The sequence below is a fragment of the Oryctolagus cuniculus genome, chromosome X (genome assembly GCF_051225735.1).
Source record: "Oryctolagus cuniculus isolate XC-2025 breed Fujian yellow rabbit chromosome X, ASM5122573v1, whole genome shotgun sequence".
Lineage (NCBI taxonomy): Eukaryota > Metazoa > Chordata > Mammalia > Lagomorpha > Leporidae > Oryctolagus > Oryctolagus cuniculus.
The window spans coordinates 71,798,930-71,808,105 of record NC_142888.1 but is presented as its reverse complement, the minus strand read 5'-3'; the positions used below and the strand labels follow the sequence as shown (position 1 = coordinate 71,808,105).

General features: G+C 46.8%; 1 pseudogene; it reads left to right on the top strand.

Annotated features, from left to right (window-relative positions):
• Nucleotides 1-4,766: 4,766 nt before the first annotated feature.
• On the top strand, nucleotides 4,767-5,416 carry LOC127484814 (NADPH-dependent quinone oxidoreductase VAT1 pseudogene; annotated as a pseudogene).
• The last annotated feature ends 3,760 nt before the right edge of the window (nucleotides 5,417-9,176 follow it).

Below are 9,176 nucleotides of genomic sequence, written 5' to 3'. Positions count from 1 at the left end.
ATTCAAGAGGGGAGAGGAATGTCCAGTCTATGGGCCGTTTAACTGCAGGCAGAACTCAAAGTTCAACAAATCTATAACTGGTTAATTTATAAGTTGGTAATTTTGCATGACCCACAAATGATGTTATAAACATCCACACTGCTGTTGAATAAAAAAATGTTTTGCCCAACCTGATGCACTGCCTCCCAAGCATATTAGCAGGAAGTAGCCAGGACTTGAACCAGGCACTCCCTGATATGGGATGCAGACACCCCAAGGGACAGCTTTAATCTACTACACCACAACACCCACAATACTGGCTCCTGAACACGTTTTAAATAGTTGAGTTCAAGTCTTTTTCCAGTAAGTTCAATGTGTGTGCCTCCTGAGATAGTTTCTGTTCATTTCTCTTTTTTTCTGAGTGGGCCATATTTTCTATACATATGTCATAATTTTACATTGAAAACTGGTCAATTTGAACATCACGTGGCACTTTATTGTTCTCACTCCTAGGCTTTTTTATTGCTGCTTATGGGTTGTAGCTTTTGCTTTGTGACATTTATATAAGCTATTTTTGGAAAGACTGTGTTCTTTGTCATGTGTGGACACTCAAGTTTCTGTTCTACTAGCTTAGCAGTTAGCTAGTGATTTAACAGAGATTTCTGAAAACATCTGGGGGAAAATAATCTTTACAGACTGGTTCTGTGTTGATGCAACCCTTCAATACTTAGCTAGTCCGTTTACAATGTTTCCTAGGTGTTCATGTTCTCCTTGCACTGAACATAAAGATCAAGGGTGAGGTTTTTGCATAGTGGTTAAAAGATGCTGCTTGGGAAATTCTCACTCTATTTCTGAATGCTTGGTTTGAATTCTGGCTACTTCCAATCCAGCTTCCAGCTAAGGTACACCCTGGGAGGCAGCAGATAATGCCTCAAGTACTTGGGTTCCTGTCACCCCTATGGGAGACCAGAATTGAGTTCCAGGTTCCTGGATTTGGCTTGGCACATCTTTGGCTCTTGTGGGCATTTGGAGAGTGAACCAGCAGATGAAAGATGGACCTCTCTGTCTGTCTGTCTGTCTGTCTGTCTCTCTCTCTCTCTGCCTTTCAGACAAAGTGAAAACAAATAAATAAAACTTTAAAGGATCAGGGAGAGGTAAAATTTCAGGGGCTTCCCTAGTACTTTCTGAGCAAACATCCTGTTCTTGGGATATAAAGTATTTGCTCCTCATAATAAATCTCTTCTCAGCTTTTCCTTCCAGACTTTTGGCTTGACTGTTGATCACCCCACCTACACATTTGGCTAATTTGGCTTGTCATATTCCAAGAGTCAAGAGCTTGCTTCCTAGGCCAAGAACAGTGAGGGATTCAGGTACCTGGAGGCCCTGGGCCCAGGAAGGCAGCCCTTTCCCTAAGAGCAGGTTTCTAGAAAGGACCTCAGGTTCTGGGCCTTGCCTGCTCTCTGGAAACTGGATCCTGTCTGTGTCTTAATTAATTACAAATAATAAAATAAAAGTATAGTATACAAGGTAATATCATAAGTTTAAATTAAATCATACCATTGTATCATCTTTCTATAAAAAGTCATTTAAAAACTATTTATTTTGATATAGAGAAGGATTATTTCATCAACCGGAAATATTGCTAGGCTCAGATGTCAATACCATACATTCTTCACACCTAGCTCAACTTTTTTTATTCAGCATTCATTCACTTAAACCTTTGACTGTTGGGGCTGGCGCTATGGCGCAGTGGGTTAAAGCCCTGGCCTGAAGCGCCAGCATCCCATATGGGTGCTGGTTCTAGTCCCGGCTGCTCCTCTTCTGATCTAGCTCTCTGCTATGGCCTGGGAAAGTGATAGAAGATGGCCCAAGTCCTTGGGCCCCTGCACCCACGTGGAAGATCCGGAGGAAGCTCCTGGCTCCTGGCTTCAGATTGGCGCAGCTCCAGCCACTGCGGCCATCTAGGGAGTGAACCAGCAGATGGAAGACCTCTCTGTCTACCTCTCTCTGTAACTCTGTATTTCAAATAAATAAAATAAATCTTAAAAAAAAAAAAAAAAAAAAAACCTTTGACTATTTTCCAGAACCCTAGTACAGATGATTCTGATGATCTTCACTCATTTTTTTTTTCAGTGTTTCTATGCTGGGCAGGCCTATGGCACTCTTATTCTGTCCTATTTTTTGCCATTTAAATTCCCATATAATTTTTTATTTTTTAAATATGTGTATTCATTGAAAGGCAAGGAGACAGTGACACACAGAAACACACAAGTATCTTCCATCCTTTGGTTCATTCCCTAAATTCCTGCAACAGCTAGGGCTGGGATGGGCTCAAGCCAGGAGCCCAGAACTCAACCTAGGCCTCCCTTCTGGATGACAGAGACTGAAGTATTTGAGTTGTCACCTGCTGTCTCTTAGGGTGTGCATTAGCAGACAGCTGGAATGAGAAACAGAACCAGGACTTGAACACAAGTCTGATATGGGATGAGGGCATCGCAGGCAACACTTAAGCAGTGAACCAAACTCCTGCCCCTCCATATACATTTTTAAATCAGCATTTCAATCTTCACACACATGTAAAAATCTGCTTACAATATTGAAACATAAAAGCTATGAACAAGGTATATCCCTCAGCTTATTCAGTGTTCTTTAATTTCTCTTAACAGTATTCTGTAGTTTTCATTATATATCTTGCATATCTTTTATTAGTTATTCCCAATGCGATCAGTTTTTTTTTAATCAGACATTTTATTTTCAAATTATAAGTCAACAGTTCTTTCAATTGTTGATAATAATCCTTTTGAGGTGGGCACTGAACACAGCAGTTAAGATGCTGCTTAGGACACTCACATTCCATAGCCTGGGTTTGAGTCCCTGCTCCTCTCTTGATTCCAGTTTCCTGCTAATATGCACCCTGGGAGGCAGCAAGTGATGCCTAAAGGAGTTGGGGCCTTTTCACCCACATGAAAAATGCAGATTGAATTCCCATTTCCTGGCTTTGGCCTAGCACCTCCCAGACTCTTCAAAAGCATTTTGGAGAGTGAACCAGCAAGTGGGAGATCTCTTTGTCTCTCTGTCATTTTTAAAAAATATTTATTTGAAATGTAGAGTGCAAATTGTGGAAATATCTACTTAGTATAGAGTTGGTTTTCTGTATATAAAGTTAATTAACAATGAATCTTGGGGCCAGGGCTGTGGCACAGTGGGTTAAAGCCACTTGAAAGACTGCAGTGCCAGTCTGCAGTGCCGGCATCCCATATGGGCACCAGTTCAAGTTCTGGCAGTTCCACTTCCGATCCAGCTCTCTGCTATGACCTGAGAAGGCAGTAGAAGATGACCCAAGTCCTTGGGCCCCTGCATCCACATGGGAGACTTGGAGGAAGCTCCTGGCTCCTGGCTTTGGATCAGCACAGCTCAGGCCGTTGCAGCCATTTAGGGAGTGGAAGATCTCTCTCTCTCTCTCTCTCTCGCTCTCGCTCTCGCTCTCTCTCTCGCTCTCTCTAGCTCTCTAGCTCTACCTCTCTCTGTAACTGTAACTGTCTTTCAAATAAATAAAAATGAATCTTTAAAAAAAAAACACGAATCTTAATGAAGAATGAGATGGAAGAGGTAGTAGAAGGTGGGGTGGGTGGGTATGAGGGGAAAATGTGCTATATTCCTAAAGCTGTACCTATGAAATTTGTATTCATTAAATAAAAAGCTTTCTTTAAAAAAAATGAAAGGTGGAGTGACAGAGACAGAGACAGAGACAGGGACAGACATATTCCATGTACTGGTTCATATCCCAAATGGCAGCAACGGCTCTGGCCAGCAAAGTCTGGAGTCAGGAACTCCAACCTGATCTCCCACATGAGTGGCAGGGGACCTAGTACTTGGAACATCTTCTGCTGCTTTTCTCAGGAGCATTACCAGGGAGCTAGATTGGAAGTGGAGCAGCCAGGACTTGAACTGGCACCCATATGGGATGGCAACTTCTGGGGCAGAGGCTGCTGCACCATAATGTCAGCCCTCTTTCTATATTTCAAATAAATAAATAAATATTTTAAATGGTGATGGAAAAATTGATTATTCAATGTAAATTAATAAAGCTTTTTTAAAAAATCCTTTGGGAGAGAGGGAGTAGCCTGTGATGCCAGCATCCCGTATCAGAGTGCTGGTTCTAGTACTTGCTGCTCTGCTTCTATCCAGCTCAGCTCTCTGCCGATGCACCTTGGGAAAGCAGCGGGTTACTGCTCAAGTGTTTGGGCTCCTGCACCAACGTGGGAGACCTAGATGGAGTTCCTGGCCATTGGGCTCTTAGCTTTGGCCTGGCCCAGTTGGGGTGCGAACCAGAGAATGGAAGACTTTTCTCTCCTCCCCCCACTCCGCTACTCTGTCTTTCAAATATATAAATCTTTCAAGAAATCCTCTTTGTACCCTTGGTCCAGCTGTGCGCACAACGTTGGGAGTCCCAGCGGCATCTGCAGAAAGAGAAGTAGCCAATAGTGGAGAATGGCAGCCAAAGCCTGGGCCAGGGAAGGCATGTCTTCTTAGCCTCCCAAAGCCAAGATAGAGAGCCGCCCCCAGCCACAAGTGACTCCCAAGTGGCCATTGCATTGCCAGGTGTGCACCGCCTTAGGCAGCTAAGACAAGGTGAAGCAGAGCTCTCCTGTCCCCGGGACCCAGGCAACTGACAATCTACATCTGAGCTTGGCCGTGTTGTGATGGGGTGGGTGAGGAAGCAAGACGGGACCAGGTGATGGGTTGAACCAGTCTGGGAATGTGGCAAAAGGAGCTGACTAGCACTGATGCCCAAGGTCATGACCTTTGAGGAAGCTGCTACTTTGCTAGTCAGTTACATCACAGACTACATGATCCTCTTTGACTTTGCCAACTTACAGCCTGGCCACAGCATCTTGGTACACTTCGGCAGCAGGGAGAATGGGCATGGCTGCCTTGAAGTTGTGTTGCACAGCAGAGAACATGGCAGTGCTTGCAACAGCCTCAGCCAGCAAGCATGAGGTGCTGAAGGAGAAGGAGCCACATATCCCATCAGCTGCCACACTGTTAACTACGTGGGCAGGTCAGATACTGCTAAGTGCTACAACCTTCTCAAACCTCTAGGGAAAGCATCACCTATAGAATCACCAGCTTGCTGACAGGCCCCAAGCAGAACATGATGCTGGCCCGCACGTGGCAGTCAGTTCAGTGTGACAGCTCTGCAGCTACTGCAGGCCAACCAGGCTGTGTGTGGCTACCTGGAGGAGGAGGAGGAGGAGGAACTGGTAAGCGGTGCGATGGCCTGCCTCCTGGCTCTGTACAACCAGAGCCACATCAAACCCCTCATCAACTCTGTCTAGCCCTTCGACCCTTTGAGAAGGTGGTTGATACCATGAAGCAGATCCAAAAGAAGAAGTATGCAGGTAAGGTCCTCCTGCTTTCTGGGCCAGGGAACTAGGGTAAGGGGTTGTGGAACCTGGAAACCAGGAAGGGAGAGGTTGCAAAGCCCAGTTCCATTGACCAGCAGACTGGCCATATCATCGTCTCTTATCATGCTCTGCTCCCCTCCTCAAAGGTCTCTGTGGTAATGACTGGCCCCCTGCCTACTCGTTCTCTTTGTCAGGACAGTGGGTCAGAGGGAGAACAGCTGCTTTCTGCCCTCACCCTTTCACCAGCTTTGTTGTGTTGCTTTTGTTCCAAGGTTAGCCAATCACTCACCATCTTGTTCTGTGTGCTTCTACCCCTGCCTCATCTTCCCTTCTGCCCCTGCCCCACTATCTCCCCAAAGAACTGAAATGTCAGCTCAGGACACAAGGGTAATCTGTGTGAGTCAGGCTGAGCCAATCAGCTCTCACTTCTGGACTTGATCAGTTCCCAACCTTGATCTTAAGATTTACTTATTTATTTGAAAGTCAGAGTTACAGAGACGGAGAGACAGACAGATCTTCCATCGGCTGGTTGACTCCCGAGATGGCCACAACGGCCCGGGCTGGGCCAGGATGGGGCCAAACTGAAGCCAGGAGCCAAGCACTCCATCCAGGTTTCCCACGTGGGTGGCAGAGGCCCAAGCTATCCTCCCCTATCCTCCTGAGCTATCCTCTGCTGCTCTTCCCAGGCCATTAGCAGGGAATTGGAGCAGAAGTGGAGCAGCCTGGACAGGAACCAGCTCATATGGGATGCTGGCATTGTAGGCAGCAGCTTCATCCACTACAACACAATGTTGGCTCCCCCAACTTCTTTTTCTAAAACATTAATTGAGGGGCCGGTGCTGTGGCTCACTTGGTTAATCCTCCACCTGCGGCGCCAGCATCCCATATGGGCACTGGTTCTAGTCCCGGTTGCTCCTCTTCCAGTCCAGCTCTCTGCTGTGGCCCAGGAGGGCAGTGGAGGATGGCCCAAGTGCTTGGACCCCTGCACCCGCATGGGAGACCAGGAGGAAGCACCCTGGCTTCAGATCAGTGCAGTGCCAGCTGTGGCGGCCATTTGGGGAGTGATCCAATGGAAGGAAAACCTTTCTCTCTGTCTCTCTCTCTCTCACTGTCTATAACTCTACCTGTCAAATAAATAAATAAAAAAAACATTGAGTGATAAATTTATTTGAAAGGCAGTTACAGGGGCTGGCGCGGTGGCATAATGGGTAAAGCTGCTGCCTATAGCACTGGCATTCCTTATAATCACCAGTTCAAGTCTGCGCTGCTCCACTTCTGATCCAGCTCCCTGCTAGTGCACCCAGCAATGAAAGATGACCCAAGTGCTTGGGCCCCGCACTCAAGTGGGAGACCTAGAAGAAGCCTGCCCAGTCCCAACTATGCAGCCATTTGGGGAGTGAACCAGAGTATGGAAAATTCTCTTTCTCTCCCTCCCTCCCTCTCTCTCTCTGTAACACTGCCTTTCAAATAAATAAATCAATCTCTTTTTTTTAAAGATTTATTTATTTTACTTGAAAGTCAGAGATACACAGAGTGCGAAGGAGAGGCAGAGAGAGAGAGGTCTTCCATCCGCTGGGTCACTCCCCAATTGGCCACAACGGCCTGAGTTGTGCCGATCTGAAGCCAGGAACTGGGATCTTCTTTCAGGTCTCCCACGCGGATGCAGGGGCCAAAGCACTTGGGCCACCTTCTACTGCTTTCCCAGGCCATTGCAAAGAGCTGTATCAGAAGAGGAGCAGCTGGGACTCAAACTGGCATCCATATGGGATGCCAGCACTGCAGGCAGTGGCCACAGCGCCAGCCCCAATAGATCTTTTTTTTTTTTAAGATTTATTTTATTTATTTGACGGGCAGAGTTACAGAGAGAGGGAGAGACAGAAAGAGAGGTCTTCCATCCGCTGGTTCACTTCCCAACTGGCCGCAATGGCTAGAGCTGTGCTGATCTGAAGCCAGAAGCCAGGAGCTTCCTCCAGGTCTTCCACGCAGGTGCAGGGGCCCAAGGACTTGGGCCATCTTCCACTGCTATCACAGGCCATAGCAGAGAGCTGAATTGGAAGTGGAGCAGCCGGGACTCGAACTGGCGCCCATATGGGATGCTGGCGCTTCAGGCCAGGGCGTTAACCCACTGAGCCACAGCACTGTCCCTAATAGATCTTTTTTTAAAAAGGCAGTTACAGAGAGAGAGGAAGTTAAACATAGCTATATATACATAGATATCTTTCATCTGCCAGTTCATTCCCCAAATGGTTGCAATGGTCAAGGCTGGACTCCATCTGGATCAGCCACATGAGTGCCAGGTGCCCAAGTAACTGCTTTCCAAGGCACATTAGTGGTGAACGGGATCGGAAGTGGAGCAGTGGGGACTTGAACTGGTACTCACATGTGATGCCAGTGTCACAGGCAGCGGCCTATCTTGCTGTGCCAAAATGCCAGCCTCTTGTCCCTAACTTTTTAAGCACAATTGGGCTTCTTCTACCTCCAGGTTTTCTGTCATTATTAACCAAGACTGCCCCTTACAACAAGGCAGGAATCAGACCCACTCACCTAGGTCATGGTTCTGGTAGGGATTCAGAGCATTCCTGCCTTTCACTGAGGTCTCTGCATTTGTTCTCAGTGCCTTGGTATCAGAAAACCTGTGGGTGTAGGGGGAAGAGAAGGGTCCCTGTCGCTGGCCTCCTCCTCCTCCACCCCTGTGCTCCAAGTGCCTTCCTTGTTCTGGTGGAACTGGGGTTTTACTCTCCCCTGTCTGACAACACTCCCAAATTCTGTGTATGTGCCAGTGGCAGGGGGCAGCCTCTTGGGGGTCAGGGCATAAGCAGTGGCCCTCACTGTGGCTTGCGTCTGTCATGGGTGAGGAGAAAAAGCTGGGGAAATTTCCTGGCTGCAACACGTAAGTGCTGCCTTTCCCAGGCAGAGCCCCAAGAGACAGGGCTGTTGCTTGTCCTGGGCCCAAAGCAAAACTCAAAGCACATTCCCTTTGCAGTCCAGGGAGGCCCTGCTGCCTAATCAGAACAGGGCAGCAGCATTTCTGTCTCAGCCTCAAACTTGGTTTAGGTGGGTGGGGAGATGGAACAGGGGAGTAAAGTGGGGGTGTATGGGACCTGGTCCCCTGGAACCAAAGTGGGCGCTTCCTGAGGTGGGGGCTAACTGCTTCTGTCTTACTGGGCTAGGTTATTGCCCCAACCATTGCTAACAGTAAGTGGAGAGAGGGCCTCAGCCTCTGCGTTGTCTAAATAAGGCCCAAACATAAGAAGTGTGATTTCTGCTTTTATGTAGCCTTATTCCATTACTGTAGCTGCCTTTGTGTTTGTGTCGATAAAAAGTAAAATCCTGAAAAAAAATCCTCTCTACTCACTGTTTTGAAATAGTCAATTAATTGTGGTCAACCATAGTTATTCTACTGTGCTATAGAACATTTGTCCTATCCAACTGCACCCTTGTGCCTGTTAAGCATCTGTTCTCCATCTCCCCTTCGCCTATGTCCTTCCTGGGCTCTGATAATCTCTATTCTATTCTCTGCTTTTATGAGATAAACTTTTTAGTTTTCATGTAAAGGTGAGAACATGTAGTATTTGTCTTTCTGTGTCTGACTTATCTCACTTAACAACATATTGTCCTTCAGTTCCATCAGTTTTGCTGAAAATGACAGAATTTCATTCTTTGTGCTTGAATAATAGCCCATTGTGTGTGTGTGTGTGTGTGTGTGTGTACGCACACACTACACTTTCTTTATCTACTTATCTGTTGATGGACATGTAGGTTGATTTCATATTGTGGCTATTGTAAATA